The following is a 20,712-nucleotide window of genomic DNA, read 5'->3' as shown; positions in this document are numbered from 1 at the left end:
GAACACATCATTTGTTGGAACAATCTAATATGCATTGTGCCAACTGCATTATATTTGTCATTTAAGTTGAGTGAGATGAAAAGTGAAAAACAATTGATTTAGTAGTTATACATACTCTCAATCCTTTTCAAAAGCTATTTGATGCTAAGAAAACTTAATCTACAATTCTACTCAACAATTCCTTTTTAGACATATTGGATATGCCATAAATTCTAATTTTTGCCTTTGAACAATGACTTCAAAGTCAAAATAACCAATGACTTCCTGAAAATAGCTACATCTTAAATTGCACTATGTCCTGAATTTCCAGAGTCATAGTGCTCCATAACTTTTTTTGTTTTATTCATCTTTTTAGTTCTGAGTTAAACATTTGGTCCTTGAATATTTTGAGGAGCACCTCCATTTATTCTTCTAACATAAAAGGATCCAATTTAGAATACAATCGGGTTCCCTACTATCAGCTGGGTCTGATTATGATCATGCTAGGAAAATTCAAGTCAGCAAGTCAAAACTTGTGGTAGGATTTTCCACTTAACAAATCAAGGAGGAAAAAAACCAATGTTTACTGAACACAGCCCAGGGGAGATTTGTACAAGGAGAAGAAATAATAGTATTCTCAGTTTTCTAGGGAGTTCATACCACAGGGTGGGAGCAGACATTTAAAAATTAACTTTCTCCAAACATCCTTTTATGGCTCATTTTGAAAATAATTCTGGTTACACATTATCCTGCAGTTTGGCTATTTTTTAAAATACTCTCCCTCTCCAAATTCATTCCAGTGGGAGCTGCCCATTGGCAGTGGAGGCCTGTGATTATCTCACTGTGTATAATTCATTTAGCTGCATAATGGCTTCTGCTAGTGCTGCCACAGCATAAAGAAAAACTGCCAACATTAGCATTCCAGGGTCATGCAACCTGCACCACTAGGCCTAGTCATTTAGAAGAGACCCCTCCAACAAGCTTTATCACACCCTGTGCTGCACCGAGGACGCCCTCCTACGGCTACCCAATGTCTCTGGAAGGCAGCTGCTAACACCTCTTCATTAGCAACTGGAGAGCAGTTAAACTGTGCAGTGACCTGACCCTCAACTGCTTTGCCACTCAGGGCAAGGTCTCTGAAAAGCAACATCAGAGATGCCTGGAGTTTGTTAGAAATGCAGAGTCTTGGGCTCTTCCTCAGATCTACTGAATCAAAATTTAAATTTTAACAGGATGCCCAGGTAATACACTGAAATTTATGGAATTTGATTTTACTGGACAGAAGCCAAGGATGCCAGAATTCTTCTCCAATGTTCACTGAGTTGTCGTATTAGTGCTGGTTTTTATAAACTCTGGATTTATATCTACATCTTGGCATTTGTCGTTTTTCTTCCTCATTTAAACTTTTCACATATCTGTCTTACCCACGGAAATATTAAGATCCTGTCCTATATTAAGGTCCTTCTGTGTAATATCTGGTTTTTACCCCGTCTTTAATTTAGTACCTTTCAGTGGCTTATAGGCAATCTAGAAAATATCACTTTTAACATGTTTTCTCCTATTAAATGGATGCAAATAATTAATTGTCTATGACCTCCCTACATTCTCGATACTGCTGTGGATAACTTTTGTTCAGCCTTCCCAACACCCCTTCCTACTTCCCTGCATCCCAACCCTCTAATATTTCTTAGGTAAAACACTGTTCTCCAATCTCTAGCTATATGTTTCAAATGTCCTTATGAGCCAGCTCCTAGATAGTCAAGTGAGAGCTTATATCACCTGGCCTCAGCTCAGGAGGCCCCTGCATTCCAAGCCAGGGCGGTGAGTGTCAGCCACAGCTCACTTGCTGGAATGACCAGAAGGAAGCAGGCTCTTCCTTCCACGGTTGCTAAACTAGGAAATGGAATCCTGGAGCTGCCAGTACACATCTCTGCCTCTTCCCAGGGAAAATCTGGCTGAGAATGAAGCCAACATAAAATAGAACAGCACTTCAAAATGTAGAAAGGTTTCAGGGGTTGTTGTTTGAGAACTTGGATCATCCTGCACAGTCTGCAGTGCTCTCCAGGCAAGGTGCAAACATGTCTGTGAGGGCAGGAATTCTCTAGATTCCCACAAAGAAGATCTCTGGTTAGAGGCACTCATGAGATGGCATGAATTCTACTTTTCCTGTGACTGGCCCAGGGCTTCCTGAAAGCCCCCTGTTGTGAATGTTTTTGGTGTTACATGGACTAGCCACCCTTGGTCAGTTCTACCAGCAATATAACCATTCTCCAAAGTCTTCAGTTTCCTTCCCAGAAAACCCCACTCCATACACTGGGTCTTAGGCAGATAAGGGATGTTGCATTGTAGCAAGTTTACTTAATTAGTACTTCTGTCAGTGTCTTCATACAACGGTATGGAAACTCCCAGAGAACAGGTAACCTATCACTTAATCTCCTGGTATATACCTGGTGCATGATGGATCACCCCCAAACAAACATACACAGCCCAGAGCATCTGTCATGGAGTCCTCTCAAGCCGGAGGGTGTTTCAAATATATCAGCAACTCAATCTGTGGACCTATGCCAAGTCTGCAACACCCACTAAAGCTCTTTCTAGTTTCAATTGAACATTCAGATTCACAAGAACCACCCTAGGCCACATTTAGCATCCACCTCTTAGATTAGAGAACAAAAACCAAAGTTTGCCAAGAGGACAGCTTTAGGTGTTCTGTTTCCATGGTAGTACTAACAGCTCAGGTACAAGGACACAAGACCCACATCACACAAGAACAGGATCCACCTGGCCTAAAATCTACTAACCCACAGCATCAGTAGTTTTCCAGTTCTCTGCAAAAGACATACCCAGGTATGAGTCATAATGCTTAGGAAAGCCCGAAGCTTTCCTATCCAGTATTTATAGTTCATTTATAACCCTTTCAAATCCAGATGCAATTGGTCAATCAAAGGTTACTTTCAGCACAAGCAATCCTGAAACATAGCTGACATTCTGTCATTGTCAAGTTACCAGAAGAACTGCGCAAGAGAGTTAACCAAAGGTCAAATTCTTATTCAAAAAGGAATGTGCTTTGTTAACCATTTATCCAAAAAGTTAACAAAGGTGGGAAATAACCTCAGAAAACATAAAGGGATCCTCACAGAGATTCTGTGTCCCATACTTCAGTTCTCTCCTAGAAAAGCAAGCTCATTTCATGGGTTCTCCAGCTGGGAAACTATATGTGGACCCTTCACCTGTTTTCCCTCACCATCAGGCAGGTTTAACCAAAAATTACAAATGACAAGATATATTTACATCAGTCCTTCTTATAAAGGATGAACTGAGGCCTAGATAAGGTTTGTGGGATTTTTTTTTTTTTGAAAAATCATGAAAACAGGTATCCATCTCTGGCATCTGTGCCAACTGGACCTAAATTGGCATGGTCAAGGCTGACAGCCACACAGATAGTGCAACAATCAGAAATTTCTTATAATTCTTCTGTGTGTGTATAAACATATACAGGCAGTGAGAAGAAACCTCCCAATTCTCAAGTTTCCCAACTTAGCAAGAAATTAAGCACAATATATATTTAGTTTCCTTGGAAACTTAGTGGCAGTGAGAGTGGTCATTTAGTTATCAAATTGTGGTAAACCTTGGGAGGAAATCTGAATTTTACAACATATGTTATAGTCACACCAAATACTACCAAGAAGCCACTTAAAAGCATAAGCACCATAATGATCACAAGCATAGGTACTATGATTGCTAAGTCATCAATATTACTCATGTTGCCAAAATATCTCCAAATTCCGCCATCATTGAGTCTCCAGTACCTAGAGTCACAAGACCTGTTATCTGAACTATAGTTGATATAGTCCACAGTCACAAAATTACTGAAATCTAAAACTACATAATGCTGTCGCAATGAAACATGTGCCAAACAGAATAGAAATTAGTTATTTTTGATGATAGTACAATATAACAAACTCAAAATAGACTTCAAACAGCAACCATTTATTATTGTCCATTACTCTATAAGCAGGTCAGGGAGTTCTTGTGTTCTAGCTAGAGGTTTGGCTGATCTCAGGCGTAACTGCTCATTAGCTATGATCAGTTGGTAAATTAGGAGCTGCTTGTTCTAGGATGTCCCCAATTGGAATGACCCAACTCTGCTACAAATGATCTGTCATCATCCTATAAGCTAGCTCAGGTTTGTTATGTTGAAGGATGAAGAATAGCACCATGAGCAGAAGCACAAGGGCCCTTGAGTTCCAGGCTTTAGAAGGTCCTATCCATGCCATTGCAGCCACTCCTCCAGTTAGTGTATGTGATAAAAAGAGCTCAGATTAGAAGTGGCTGGGGATGAAAAGACCCCACCTCTTAAAAGCACCTGCCACAAAATTCCACTGCAAAGGATATGTTTCCAAAGATGCCCAAAGAATTAAGGCAATTGTTGTAATCAATCTACTACAAATTGAAACACAGCACCACATATATTTTGAAATGAAAGTGACAGCAACAGTTAAAGTCACAAGAGCCATCAACTGCCACTGTCTTAACTAGTCACAAATATTTAACATTACAAGTTTGTCACCATCGTATGATTAATAACACCCAGAAAACAACATACATCTTGATATGCCCCTTCTTCAACTATGTAACCTCTCAAAGTACAATGTTACAGATTAAAACCTCTAAGACACAGAATCCCCTCTCATTGCATCCTTGTAAACAGGTCATGTAATGTCAGGTATCTCTGTTTCCCATTAAGCTGTGACCATGAGAAGAAATCGATACTCTATTTCAATCGCAGTTATTTTTTCTAACAAGAATATATTTTAATACCACATCTTGAAAAAGTGATTCCTCAGAGTAATAAAATATATGTAAGCGTTAACTTCTTATGTTCCTCTGAAAATTTAAAAATTGTAAGTATGATTTTTTTATAATGTCATTCTAATAGAGAAAGTGTCAACTTCCTTCCTGTGAAAAGGTAAATTTCTCTGGGGAATCTTCTATGACTACATTTCCAGAAAATAAACATACTACCTTGAAGGCATTTCCTAGGAAGGAGAAAATGGGCAAAGTTGAATAATGACTGGTCATTACTAAAAGAATCAGAAACTATTTATAAAACCCAAATTTGAAGTGAAATATATTAACTTAATGAAAAAGTAAATTTGGCAGCAACTCAAACTTAAGGAATTTTAGGAGATGGCTTTAGAAGAGCCACAAATCTCCACATATGAGCACTCAAAGACACTATTTTGCCCCTAGTCATAAATGGGCTCCTTGCGGAGGAAAGACATGAGGCTTATATGGAAGGACAGCAGCTCCAAATAGGCCAATAACCAAATATCCCCTTATCTGACAACTTGGGTCACTGAGAGCCAGTCCTACTGATATCTCCAAAGTCACCATCCAGGTGACACTATCAGAGGTAAATACAGACTGATGGGACTAAGATACTATTTCTCAGAAGCAAGTTCACATCCTCACAAGTCAAACAGAGAGCAGTGGAAGACGTTAGCATATTTTGCTTAACTTTAATTTGTTTGTCCAGCAATGCTGTCAATAATTACCCTAATAGCCCTTAAGTTTTCATTGTGTGGCATTTGCTGCTGCTTCTTGTGGGCAACAGGACTAGAACATGTATATTGTGGACCTTATATCAGGGAGTGGTCATTGAAACTATATTAGCAAAGGTCATTGAGGTGGGGGATTAATTTTTAAAAATTGTTTCCACAGATGTTATTTCAGGGCCATACTGGACTCAGAGAGCTAACCCACATGGTACAGCAGACCTCTCCTGTCTCACCCACTGTTCCCCTCAGCAGTGTATTTCAGTAGATCTGCCTGTTCTGCTCCCCACTCTCTCTGGTGAACCTCTCACCACCACCACCACCACCCCCACACCTCTGGCCTACACCCCAGCTCTTGTATGCATAAATAAATAAATCTTTTAAAAAATATATTCATTCAATAAATATTTACTGCATACCTACTTTTGTGCCAGGAATTGCTTTAGGCACTGTGGTTACTGCAGTGATAGAACAGACAAATTTCTGTTCAAATATATGATCAAGGCAATAAACCAGGAATTTTACCAAAAGAATTACAACTTGTGATAAATGCTTAAAAAAGAATGAACACAGAATAAGGTTGGAAAAATAGTAGGAAGGACAAGCTAGCCAACACTCTGTACCAGAAACAACTCTCTAGAAAGTGATGCTGAAGTTGAATTCCAAAGATCAAGAATGAGGCAGCATGCAACCAGAGGAAGAACAGAAACCAGTAATATGAGGTCTGAAAGCAGAAAAGGGAACCATTCTAGAACTTGTCAGAAAGCAAACGTGGCTGCAGCTTGCCAGTGGCTACACTAACAGGTCTGGTGAGAGAGAAAAATAAGAGGGACTCAGAAAGGAATGTGGGAGCCATACAACCCAGGATCTCATAAGCTATGGGAAAAACTGTCAGGTTTATTCTCAAACTGAAAAGAAGCCATTAAAAAGCTTTAAACTGGAGTGGCATGATCTCATTTGCATTCTTTCAAAGATTCATCTGGTTGCTGAGTGAAGAATAGATTATGCCTGTATTATCATATTTATTTAAATATTCTGATACATACCAGCATATCAACATAAAAGCCCCAGGGGGATATTAATTTGGGCAAAAGGCCCACAAATCACCTCGCCTCCATAAAAGAATAAATAATGCCTCAATGCATTGTCAAAAGCAACACACACCATACTTAATAATTTGTGTTAATTTTTAATTTGATGCTTGAGCTCCTCCTTGTGGCTGCACAGTTGCAAACTCCTAAGCAAAGCCAGTTTTCCTAATGACTAGCAGCAATCTTCTTTTTTTTTTTTAACCTATCTTTGATAATCAAAAAAGCAAAGCCTAAAATGTGGACTTGAAATTTAACTAGTACATTTGAAAAATCTAAGTTTCTTGTCTGCTATTCCAAATTAGTACTTGCATATGTATACTACACGGTATATTGTATAACATGGCTACATTCTCAATGAAACCTATTGTTTTTGTGACACTCTCGCCAAATTCTGGTACAAACTAGAGGAAGACATAAGGCATTTGCCTCCCCTCAAAAATAATTTCATCTAATAACAGTGTGCCTTCAACAAGTCTACAGCAACAGCACAGGAATAAGTCTTCATAGTCCATCATCAGTGTGAAAATGAGGGTGCCTGAGGGAAGAGAACTCTCATTAGCCCTGGAGAACTGGCATGTTTTACCTGAGGATGAAGTTTAATTTTCAGTATTGCTTTAATTTTCTGTATCTCATTTATTTGCCTACTTATCATTCCTAAGGTATTGCCAGAGTGTTTAGAATTTCCAAATGGAGGCAGTTGGGCTGGAGTATAATAAAGAACACTGGGTACTCTTTGGGGCCAGTTGGCCAGCAGTTACCATGGTAATGGCGCCATTCCCTGGACATGTGGGATTACCATGACAGATCCCGCTTGAAACCTACAAATGTCCTCAAAGCATGAATGACAGTGACTATTCAAGGTGGAAAAACACATTAAACATTCACTAATGCCATACTTCTTATACATGGTTGACACAGCCCACCGAACTATGGGTATGATTCCTATAGAAAAATGTGCTTAACTTCAAAGGCCTGCTTTGAAATAGCAATAAAACAAACTGCTGCAGATTCTATTCCTGGTCACTACTCAGGAGCGTGGTAGTAACCAAAACAAAAAGTGTAAGTGCCTACAGGTTCTCGTAAAGAAGTAATGATAATATTGGGGATTTGGCTTAGTATTTCATGACGCATTACTGCTTTGTGATGTATGAGATGCAGAACATTTCAGTCACAATCATTATATATCTTTGCTGTTACTGTCAAAGAGTAGTAATTCACTAAAAAAAAAATGGGAATCAACACTGTGTAGTTAGTTCACATAACAAATTCATAAAATACAAATACATTTGCAACTGCAATAAAATGAAACCATAGAACACTGAAATACTCAAGAGTTTAAATGAATGTGTTGTATCTAAAATGCATGATGACTTAACCTTATTGGAATGAAATTATGATACAAGTCACTTGCAGATGACTTGACTAGAAAGTCCGTTTAAATGCTCTGAAAAAATGACATACAAAATGAGATAAAAATTGAAAGGGGAGCTGTAACTATACTACCATGTGTAAAGTGTCATAGACATGATAGCATAGTTCAGATCAAGCAGGACCCTTCTGGTGTTAATCATGGCACTGGTTTCAAACTACTGCAATTTTTTTTATAACATTAAATATAAAGATCCAAGAATGTAAAGGTCCCAGAGAATCAAAAGTCAAAAGTTCTCTCTCTCTCTTTTTCTCTCTCTCTCCCCTCCCCTCCTCCCCCCCACCCCCCTGCCTCTCTGTCTCCACCACCTCCCCAACTCTGGTGCTCACTTTCTCCTGCTACAGAGACTCTGCTCTATGCAGAACAATTTGGGGGGGGTGGAAGGAATTGAGTATAGAGATTCCTAATTTGGGATGACAGAGTACAGGCAGCATTTCTTTCTCACAGTGTCCTGTATTAAGTCTCCAGAAAAGACCCCAAGATGTACAGCTTGGGGCACATACTCAATTCCCAAAGCCTGGGTGATGTCATATCCTTGGCCAGCCCCAGACCTTCTGTGGCTTAGGGTGGGGTGGAGCAGAGCAGAGGAAGAGAACACGATATTGTGACTTGGAGCACTACACACACAGAATACTCTAAGCATGGTGCTGTTGCCAGCTGAAGGGGATGAGGAGAGAAGAATAGCTGAGAAGAAGAGAAAAAAAAAGACTCCCACTACTGTGTCACTAGGTGAACTGATAGCCAGCTTTAGAAAACTGGTTATCTGATATAATCCCACAGAAAAGCCATAGGGCAGAGGGCGGGAAACAAAAGCGTAGGAGGAGTGATAGAAAGGCACTTTTACTTCAAATATGGAGAGAACTTTCTAACAGGCTGAAGACACCAGATGCAATAGGCTACTCCTCCAAAGTAGTGAGCTCCCGGAGATATTGCAAACAGAATATAAATTTCAGATGAATGGAAAGCGAATCCCAACAACATAACCTTAAATATTTAAATATTTATGATTCTGCAATTTATGATAGATGAAGTGGGATGAGATTTATCCTCAGAGACTTTGTTAGCTATTAGGCATTCTCACTCCTGGGGTTAACCATCTGGTAGAGGTCACCAACTAGTGGCTCATGAGTCATACCTGGCCCACCTAGTATTTTTCAAACATTTAAATTAATTGCCAGGACTTCAAACTACTATAAAATTCATATAAAATTTTGATTTTTACAGCTTCCCTTGAGAAAAATAGATATCTTAGCTGGAGCCAAGAGTGACTAATCCCTTAGCTTACAGCTCATGCTCTCTCAATTTCCAACTTACCTTACTTATTTACACTGCCTTTCTTTCTCTTACTTACACGTCCCATTGCAATCCCTGTGTAAGCCAAAGTTAACACTACTATCTACTCTGGTTACCATGGCTTTATCCTCTTTCTTCTTCAGACTGATCTAGACCCCATGTTGCACAATCAAAATTTTTTTACAATTATTGAAAAAACAATAATAAACACAATAACAACACATGTAGGGTAACATTATTGATGATTCACTCTATGCTAGCTATTCATTGTACTAAAATTATTATAAACTCAGAGGAAACAAGGCCTCCACTAAAGTAACAATTCCAGATCTCAATGTCTTAACACAGAAAAGCTGACTTCTTGTACACATTTCATACTAAATAGTGATTAGCAGGATTTGCTAATCTATACAGTTGCTCAGGTATCTAAATTCACCAAGCTTCCATCATACTATATTTTCTTTTTTTAATTTTCTCCAAATTTAGTGGACTTTTCCTATTTGATTTCAAATATTCCATAAACCAACATCCTCATCCACAGTTCTATTTTTTAGAATATATTCTGTTTTCCAGCTTTTCCCCAAAGAATGAAAAGTTCATGAGCTGTGATCGACTTCTCCAGTTGCAGCAGATGACAATATTTCCAATCATTTTGCCACTACAAAACATGGATTGCCATCCTTTTGACCTCTGAGATAACTATCTTTACTGTCTTTTGCCCAACCATTAACCCAATACTGAATTGTTTTTATTATAACAGCCTCTTACTTCATGGAAGTTCCATGTATTTACAATGCTCAGTGACTTGATATTGTGAAAGTATATTTCTCATTTATGTTGTCTATCTAATTCATAGTAGCAGGGGCTCTGCTCCACAGTCACTCAGGGACCCAAGCTGACTGAAGGTCTACCATTTTATAGTATGCCACCTGAAACATGCTACCTTCTCAGTAGGAAAAGGAAGAGATCAGTAAATTTAGACATTAAATTTTTAATGTCTCATTCCAGATGTAATACATAATACCTTCACATTTCATTGGCCAGAACTAGTCAGGTGCAAGGGCTGTTGTGAAATGTGTAAGAGCAAAGATAATGTTTGGTGAGCACCAATCTCTATTCATATTTTCATTCATAACACAATTCTTACACTTAAAGAAATTATACAAGGACAAGGCTAGTAAATTATACAAGGACAAGGAATTATACAAGGAATTATACAAGGACAAGGACAAGGAATTATACAAGGACAAGGCTAGTAAATAGAAGATGCAGGATTGACACTCCAAAATGGTAGGACTAGACGAAAGAACTGCAATCAGAACATACTATATATAGTGTATAGGTACTTCTAAATTTACTCATTTACCAAAAATGTATTTATTTGCCACAAGGAAATCCAAACTTCACCATATGGGATGATTTTTGTACAACGTACAAATTGTGTCTCACATAACGTATTAATGAGAATAAAATAGCACCACCAGAACCTCAGTATATTTACCAGTAATCAAAGAAAACGGATTATATTCCACGTATGAGTGAAACCATCTGATATTTTTCTTTTTTCTCTGACTTATTTCAGTGAGCATCATCCCTTCTAGCTTTATCCATATTGCTGTGAATAGCATGAGTTCATCTTTTTTGATTGCTGAATAGTATTCCACTAGATCCGAGGCAAACTATAGATCTGAGCAGGAAGGGTGTGGGGTTAAGAGGGGTCAAAACCGGGGAGGGAAGAGCACAAGGGACTATGGTGACAATGCACAGGTGAGGTGGTGATGGGAGACTATAGAGACTACATCTGAGAGAAGAAATCAAATATGTACCAAAATGAACAACAAAGTAAGAAAATAAAATAAATGCAATCACTTTCAGTCAAAAATAAATAAATTTAAAGAAATAAAGTGGGCTAGTAATTCCTAAAGCTGTATCTACCTTAGACATTTGAAATTCAATTCTAAGACCAACATGAAACTGAGTTAAAACTCAGTCATAGGCCTCCAACTGCTGCCTCAGTATCCACAGAATTGTGGCAGCTGGAGTGACATATCACGAGAAAGCTGATCAATATTATCAGTGCTTTTTTGTATCACTAGAAATCTATGAAATCCTTTCTTTCCCCTCTCATTTCTGGAATTAGGGCACTGAAATTACTCCCAAGTGGATCCCCTAAAGAAGAAAAGTTAAACTTCCATTGTTTCAACCCACTTTGAAGTTGAGCATAAGAAGAGAGAGCAAGAGATTTTTGTCTGCCAAGAAAAAATTAATTTTAATCATAGAAGAGTTTCATAACAACTTATAAAAAGAACAAGTAACTTTCCAATGACACCTTGAAAAATAAGTACAAGGCAGAAGTCAGAAAATATAACCCACCTACCAAATCCAGCCATACTCATCCATTTGCATATCGCCAGTGTTTCATTTCATCACTGACTTCCCAGGATGTCCTCTACTAACTCAGGGCAAGTCCTATAAGACAGAAATTTATGACTATTGGTACTCTATTAGCACAACAAGCAGAATGATTAAGGCCAGCTCCAAATCCTACTGAATTCTATTACTTTTACCTCATGCACCATTCTGCAGTAGTCTAAGCCACCTAGTAGGTTACTATAATAACCTGTCTGGACTCTTGCCTTATGATCTGTTCTCCACACTGTAGCCAGGAAGGCTCTTTTACAATGGAAGTTAGAGTCTGTTATTCTTCTGCTGAAATCCCTCCAAAGGTTCCCTGTCCACTCAAAATAAAATCTAAATCCTACAGATCCCACAGGATCTGGCCCCTGTTCATCCTGACTTCACTTACTATTCTCCTGCATGATCACACCTCCCAAAGATACCATCCTTCCTTCTGGTCTTCAAATACCCTAAGTCCACTGCTGCCTCAGAGCAGCTGCCCTTGCTGGTCCTCTGCCTGAAATTTCCATCGCTTAGAGAGCTATGTGGCCTTCTAGCTCACTTTCTGTAGGTCATTGCTCATATATCATCTTATCACTGATGTCTTAGACCACTTGCATATTTAAAAGCACCCTATTTCACTCTCTGTCTCCTTTCCTTTATTTTTTCCCTTTTCATTTAACAACTTCTGATATGCCAAGTTTGTTTATTAGTCATCTCCCAATAAAAAATAACCTCTGTAGCAGCAGGGGCTTGGTCTGCTGTTCACTGCTGTATCCTCAGTGCCTGAGAGAGTGATTGTCACATAGTAGGTGTTTAATAAATATTCATTTAATAAATTTACAAATATATTATTTACTAAGTGCTTAGGTCAATTCCTGATTCATAGTAGAAATTAAATAAATTGAAACTATTCTTTTTTTTTCAACTTTTACAAACTGTTTATTTTCCATTAACCTTATTTCCACTTTCTGTTCAAGTCTCTGGAAGAAAAGCTTAAGACCACTCAGTGGTTGTTCCCAGCAACTCAGTGGCTTGAGCAGTGGGAGCTGCAGATCAGTCTTCAGTGGCAGGCTGGGCGTTCCAGTCTTCAGTAGGGAACTGCTGGATAGGTACAGAGGGCACCTGCACGCCTTCAGACCAGTCTGCCACTTCAGGCTGAGTAGCAGGAAACTCAGGACCATTCACCCTGAAATTCCTCCTTAGTCACAGCCTTTTCAGCAGCAGCCTGCTCTTCCTTTTCAATCTCTTAAGGATCCCTGTAGAAGTAGAGATCAAGCATGACCTCCCAAGGGTGTTCACGGGAGATGGTGCCACGCATGTGCAGAACTTCCCGGGCCAGCATCCACCACATGAGACCCACTGAGTGAGCTCCCTTATTGTTGCAGGGGATGGCAATGTCCACATAGCGCAGAGGCAAGTCTGTGTTACACAGAGCAATGGTAGGCAGGTTAACATAAGATGCCTCTGTGAGAGGCTGGTGGTCAGCCCTGAGATTGGTAACCACCAAAAGTCTTGGCTCCCAGAAAGCTGCCTGGATCTGGTTAGTGAAGGTTCCAGGAGTGAAGCGGCCAGCAATAGGAGTGGCTCCAGTGGCAGCAGCAAACGTCAGCACAGCTCACTGGCCAGTGTTCCTGGACGATATGACACTGACACCAGCCGGATTTTCAATAGCAACAATGGCACGAGCTGCCAGCAGGAGCTTCTCCCAGGTTCTCTTCAAATTTATGATATAGAAGTCATCACTTTTCCTTTTGTAGATGTACTGTTCCATCTGGAAGTCAAGGTTGGTGCCACCTAAGTGGGTTCCTGCTGCAAGGAATTTGAGGACAACCTCCTCCTTCATTTGCAGGACATCAAGGGCTCCAGACATTGTGAAAGTTTCCCCTTTAAGTTACGATGGGAACCCAGAATGCCATATGGACCCCTCTCTGGGCAGCGCGGAAAGGCTGAAACTATTCTTATCTATGATGATCATCACTGCATTCTGACTACATATTCCTGCTTACTATGGGAAATTCATGTCCTTATTTGAAGAACAGAATTCACTTTGGGAGTGAAACCTTCAAAAACAACAGGAAGGATGAACAGCTCTCCATATGCATAACACCGGGGGAAAGACTCTAAAACAGGGGAGCAACTGGACAGTTCACCTTGGCTAAGTTTGAAGTCGGGGAATGTGAAACCTCCATTTTTGGTCCTTCTTTCAGGATTGCTTTGTGGAGCCATATTTTAAAATCACACGTTTTCTCCCAATTTTTCTTGGCCATCTCAAGGTCTGCTAGGCCCTACTTAATGCATACACATAATTTTTTGTTTATGTGGTAGTAGCCACAGCCAGCAGTTTGCATGACCAGTTTGTAAGCACGTATGAGATTCCCATTGGATGCCTAGAAATGCTTGAGGGATACCTCACAGGAATATAAAATTCTATGTGGATAAAGAGAGAAAGAGCCAGGAGAGCCAGCTTGTTCTTAATTAATATATTTCCACTAGTAAGAACAGGCAAAAGAAAGCTGGACAAAGGGTATGAGGAACGTGGCTTATATTTTAAGAATGATCCAAAAAAACACACCAACCAAAGAGGAAATCTACCAGGGACTCGAAAGACAGAAACTGAAGCAACATTTGCTGCAATGCTACCCAATAGTGGATGGCTGCAGATTGCAAACTAGATGAGCTATTTTGTTCTGTTAAAATAAGAAAACAAGCTGTGCTTTTCAAGCCAATTCTTTAAGCCAACCTTGAATCTCCTAAAAAGAATCACAAGCATGATGCTCTTCAAATGTCAGCCACGAGCATTCATGGACATACAGGCTTCATGTGTAGAAGTGAAGAGAGAGGACTCCACATCAGGAATTGGCTCTTCAGTCACACACATGCCCCTATATTTTTAAAAATAAAACAAGCCCACGCAAAATTTATTTCAAAGTCTTTGATCAGTCTAAAAATCAGGGGGGAAAATGAGTTGAAAGAAAGCAAAGTAACCCCACAAAGATAAATATCTGCCCCATAATTATGAGAATGCAAATCATCCAAGCAGCAGCTATTGGCACTGATTGTTATCTAGTCTACTAAATAGTGGCACAAGCCTCAAAATGCATGTTCCCTGCCTGCTGACCCTATTCCCATGACTTTCCACCCACAGAGTTCAGGGGAACATGATATTAGAAAAAGACATTACATTTTAACCTAGCAGGAAATATGGATTTGCACATAAAGGGAGGTAGGTGGTGAGAGCTCCCCCATTGTTTAGGCCGTGTCATCAAATCCTCTGTGACTGTTGTGCTTGAGAAATTTAGACTATTCTGTTTCTGAAAAAATTAAGAACGCAGTCAACCTTGTCACTTTTTCATTGTCATGCAACTAAATTTTGCATGCAATATGTATCAGTTTATGTTGTTTTTAAAAAAAAAAATTCCGGGGCCACACTGGTGGTGCAACGGGTTAATCACAGTGCTTTGAAATTGTCCGCAGCCTCTGCAGCACTGGTTCAATCCCAGGCCGGCCAGGGAGAAACCACATGGCATGGTAGGCCTCTCCTGTTGCACCTGCTGCTCCCCTCAGCAGTGCTTTTGGTCTGTCTGCCTATTCTGTTCCCCACTCTGTCTCTGGTGAATCCTCTCACCACCTGCACCTCTGGCCTGTACCCCAGCTATTGTATAAATAAAAAATAAATCTAAAAAAAAAAATTTTCCGGAGATCAGCATTTCTTATGCTGTTTTGTTATTGAATTCTTAACTCTCTGAGCAATGTCGAATTTCCTGAGTATTCTTTGAGACTCCATAATTAAGCTGATTAGGTCTTGAAGGATATATAGGTGAAATCTTAGCGGGAAGTTTAATGCTCATTTATCTCACCTATCCACAGAGCCCAGAGATAATAGATCCATGCTGAGTCCACCTTAAATTAACCTGCACAGTCTGATCTCCAGCTCTTCTTCTTCACCACCACCCCATTTTGAGTCTTTGTTTTTATGACCATGCCTATGTATTTTTAAAACATTTTCATTTCATTAAACATAAAAGGGAGAGGTTTTTATATATGTACTATAAAGTATTTTTAACATTCTGAAAGGTTCTTTCATACCCCCTCTAGTCAATACTTTCCCCTCAAAGACAACCACTGTTCAGAATTTAATCACCTTAACTTTTGCTTATGCATGAGCTTCTATAAATGGAATAATATAGTATATGGTCTGTATACTGTTGCTTCTTTCATGCATCATTATGAGTGTAAAATTCATCTGTGTTGTTGCATATAGCAATATTCCCCTGTCGTTTATATTACATCTTATGAATATAAACAGTTTATTTGGAGACATTCTACTGCTACAGATCCATTCTATTGTTGATGGTGCCCTTGGACTTTTTTTCTCCTCCCCAGATGTCTTATCTACACCAAAGAAGAGTAAGATCCTTCTTACTGATCAGAGAGTTTAAATAATCTTTCAAAGCTGTCACAGATGCTAAGTGATAGAACTAAAATTTCAGCCAATATAAACTCATTCCAAAGTCCATTGCCCTAATCATTGCACTAAGCAACAGAATAAGGAGAATCTGTTTTTTAAAAATGCATTTGCCACCTCTGATGCTAAATATCTTAAAATAATTTTAAATACTAATGTTTACTAAGGATTTTAACAACACTATACTGATAAATTAATATATGAACATTCTAGATATTTTCTTCCTTATCCCTTATACTCATTAAGGAATCTAGTTCTCCCACATCTCCCTAGTCTCTGAAAAATGTCCATGAAGTGAGATCTGATGATTTGCACTTTTACCATTAGATCCCTAGAAACATTTATCTATCGCCACCACTGTAATCAAAGATGTGTCAAAACATCAAAGCTGCAGGGCCTCCTCTGGTGGTGCAGCGGTTGAGCTCTGCGCTGTGAAGCTCTCTACAGCCTCTGCAGCGCTGGTTCAATCCCAGTCAGCCGGCGAGGGTCCGACTTGGCGTAGCCGACCTCTCCTGTCTCTCCCACTGCTCCCCTCAGCAGTGTATTCGTCAATCTGCCTGTTCTCTTCCCCGCTCTGTCTCTGGTGAATCCTCTCACCCTCCCACACATCTGGCTTGTGCCCCCGTTCTTGTGTAAATGAATAAATCAATCTTTAAAAAAAAAAGCCAAAGCTGTAAACAAGGTTGACTTTATCATTTGTTCAAAATATATAAAAATATATACAGAGTCATTGCAATGACTTGTGATTATAAACTTTTCTTGAAGACAAATAAATTAATAATAGGCACACTAACTATCCAGATTAAAACATCATTGTGAGATCTCCAATGTCTGTTACTATAGAGGCAAACACTACCCTACATTTTATTTTAAAACATCGAATTCAGAATCATAAATTTTTTATAAAATTTTCCTTTGGTTTCATTTTATTTATTTTTTTAAGATTTATTTATTTATGCATACAAGAACTGGAGTGCAAGCCAGAGGTGTGGGGGGTGAGAAGATTCACCAGAGAGAGATGGGAGCAGAAGAGGCAGATCTACCAAAACACACTGCTGATGAGAGCAGCGGGTGAGGCAGGAGAGGTCTGCTGCACCATGTGGGTTGCTCCCTGGCCTGCCAGGGGATCGAATTCATGCTGCAATGGCTGGATATCTTGACAGTGCCGTCTTTAAACCCTGCACCACCAGGGAGGCCCTGGTTTCATTTTAAAGGCATTCTATGAAATTATATACCATTTAGATTGAGAAGAGATGCCTGCAAAAATGTGCTCTAACAGCCTCAAGTTAAAGATGGAAAAGCTAGTTCCACGAAGCTTACTATGTGTCCAGCGTCCACCAGTGAGTGAGTGGGTGATGAAGCCTGGAGAATGTCTGGCCCTGGCCTCTGACTTCCAGCACAGTGATATTTTACCATCCCTGTGTGAGAATATTAAGATTCTCTCTCTCCAGTAATGACAATTTAGAAACTAAGTCTACAGTTACCCACATAGCCCGATAGACAGGACATATAGTGGTCTATATAAACAATTTCCATGTATTCAAGTGTTGAGTAAACACTTCCAGATCCTGTTCAAATGAGGCTGCATTGCCTCCCTCAGAGAGAATGAGTCATTCTGTCATGGTGCTGCCAGAGTGTTATGCTCATTTCTCAACCATAATAGTCATCATATTGATTCACTTTATCCATGCAAACTTCTGTCTCCTCTACAGAAGTGTGAGAAAAGATGGTGCTGAAATCCACCTTGCATAAAATATGCATTCATTAGAGTTTTTATATAGGAATAGATGGTGGATTTAATCAATTAGAGCCTAACTTGTCCACCCCTTGAGCTCAGAGAAACGGACAATTGCTTTATTGGCATCATGTAAAAATATCTTGGTAAAAGTCAGTCATATGTAAAGCAGACATTTGAAGAGATTATTTTGGGAGGGAAAAAGAAAGAGCTTGTATCAGTCTGAAAAATCTGTATCAGATTGTATCAGTTAGGAAACCAGGAGATAGAAACCATACAATAATTAAACAGACATTTAATATAAAGAATTATGAAATCCTTAGAGAAGAATATAAAGATATAAAGAGAACTCTAAAGAATGCCTCAGACAAGGGAGAATGCTCAAGGAAGTACAGACTTGGAAGGGGGATCCCCAACCCAAGTTTGAAGTTCAGCTATTAAGAAAGTGTGTTTTCAGTTCACAAGATGAAGAAGTTGTTGGGTTTCCTGGGCCAGGAAAAGGCCAGAGTTATTGATCAAGCAGCAATAACCCTCCTAAATGAGCTACAGATAAGCTATGGCTTGTGAGTGTGCTGTAGAGGGTACCAAGTGCCCGGTGCCACTATAGGTAAAAGATCTAGAGTACATGGTGATCACACCAGTAGAGCCAAAGGAAGCAAATTGGGAACAACCAGTCAAACTGGTGGGAAGGAATACAGAGGGAGGCAGGATGCCACTGTGTGCACAAGGCCTAAAGCATGCAATTCCCATGGCTGGAGGGTCAGAGCAAAATGGCCACTGGGCCCAAGCTAGGACTGCGATATGGCTAAGGGACTGCCCACTCCATTGCACAACAGCGACAGATGTCCCCCCACTTTCCACCCCATACAGTCACCCAAGAGTGATGGCAACAGAAACAGAAAGCAGCAGCCAGACAGAGGAAGAGAGCCCTGTGCTCCAGCAATGTCCTCCAGCGCCCTCTATTGACAAAGCTTAACATTGCCCCACTGAAAAGAAAAGGCTGAATAAGTCTGGTCCATTTTCACAGACCAAATACTAAAGGACTAATCTGGACCAGAGAGACAAGAAACCATTATCTGGCACAGGGATACAATACTCAGGATATACAAGACATTTGGGCCCAAGGTACAGCAGCCTATAGCTCTGGATTTCCTCATCTGCAAATTAAGGAGAGTAATAGTGGTGTAAATGAAAAGTAAGAAAACATGTACAGAGCAGATCCTCCAATGACATCATTATAACATTGAAGAGAAAGAGAAAAACAAAGCCATACCCCAGGGTCACTGTGTGAGCTTGCACATTTTCCCGGTATCTGTGTGGCTTTACTCCCACGTCCCAACAACGTGTACATCACGTCTGAGTGAGGAAGAGCATCCTGCATCTTATCCAGGGTTGGTTCCTAGTTGAGCTGCTGAGATAGGCTCTAGTCCCTCATGACCCTAAACTTGGATAAGTAGATTGGAAAATGAAGGAATGAATACAAATTATTGTTTGCTATTAGAAGCGTTTCGGGCCTTTCTTTAGAAGTGTGATGTTTGTGACCACAAATACGCTGTAGCAACTGAACTCTCATTTATATCAACTAGCCTATGGAAAAATTGGTTTGTTACACGTCATTTCCCTTAAAGTCAAAGTTTCTGATAACCTCTGGACCACAATAGACTTACTTTACTTAAAGCAATGACAACATATGTGGTGATCAGAGAACAGCACCTGGTACGTAATTTAATAATTTAAAAAAAAAGTTTGCAATCATTTTCATTACTTGGAAAAGGAGCACTATACCAAGAAGGTCCCAGTTCCTGCAGCTCACAGACTAGGCATAGAAATTGCTTCTGCACAGCCTTAGGGTCTCTACACTTAAGTAGCCCGCTCCTGCCTTTTTTTTTTTTTTTTTTTTTAATGAAACGGTTTCTTTTCCAAGGGTCTTATTTCCAGTTTCTGCGAAAGAGCCTGTGGAAGACCTACTTTAGACCACTGGGGAGTCGTTCCTACCCATTCAGAAGCCTGAGCGGTGGGGGTGGGAGCTGCACACCAGGCCTCAGGGGCGGGCGAGCATCCAGCTTCAGTTGGAGGCAGCTGATCTGGCCAACAAGGCACCCGCACAATTTCAGTAGCAGTAAACTCAGGAACTGGCGTGGGGTGCCCTGAAGTGCCTCCTTGCTCACAGCATCTTCAGCAGTGCCCAATCAGCTCAGAATCTCTGTGGAAGTGGAGCTCAAGGTGACCTCCGTCAAGTACTGATGGGAGAGGGGCCGCACATGGGCAAAACTTCCAGGCGCACCCACCGCCAGAGACCCAATATGCATGAGCTCCCTGGGGGCAGGGATGGCGATGTCCACATAATGCAGAGGGGAGTCTGTGTTACACGAGCCATGGTGTAAAGGCAGGATGGGCACAGAGCAGGTTTCTATGATCTGGCAGACAGGTAAAGAAGAGTCCTGGACCTCGGTGGCTTTCTCAAGCTTTTATTGAGCTTTTACATGTTATGCAGCAACCAGGTATTCAGTAGGCAGGGGTGTGTGTGTTTTGGGGGGAGGGTGGGAAGGTCAGGAGGCCAAAAGGCCCCCAGGCCCCCAATCCCCCAGCAAGTCTTCACCCTGGGCTTCTGGGCCTTCTTTCTCTCCATCTCTCTCCTGATGCTTTCTTGCCTCTGCTTCTCTTGGTGACTCTCTCAATACTCCAGCCATGGCCCTCAGAAGTAAACAACACTACTTATAACAATGTAACAAATGCAGGTGCCCCATCAGTCAGAGCAATCC

The 20,712-nt window shown here is 40.3% G+C and overlaps 1 pseudogene across 1 annotated transcript; it reads right to left on the bottom strand.

The window, feature by feature from the left end:
* Positions 1-12,743: 12,743 nt before the first annotated feature.
* On the bottom strand, positions 12,744-13,620 carry LOC311179574 (small ribosomal subunit protein uS2B-like; annotated as a pseudogene). The gene has a single exon. The product of its transcript is annotated as a small ribosomal subunit protein uS2B-like (transcript).
* Positions 13,621-20,712: the final 7,092 nt, after the last annotated feature.

The sequence above is a fragment of the Talpa europaea genome, assembly GCF_964194135.1.
Source record: "Talpa europaea genome assembly, chromosome: 11".
Classification (NCBI taxonomy): Eukaryota; Metazoa; Chordata; class Mammalia; order Eulipotyphla; family Talpidae; genus Talpa; species Talpa europaea.
Note: the sequence above shows the minus strand (reverse complement) of the source record. Positions and strands in the feature narration are given on the sequence as shown.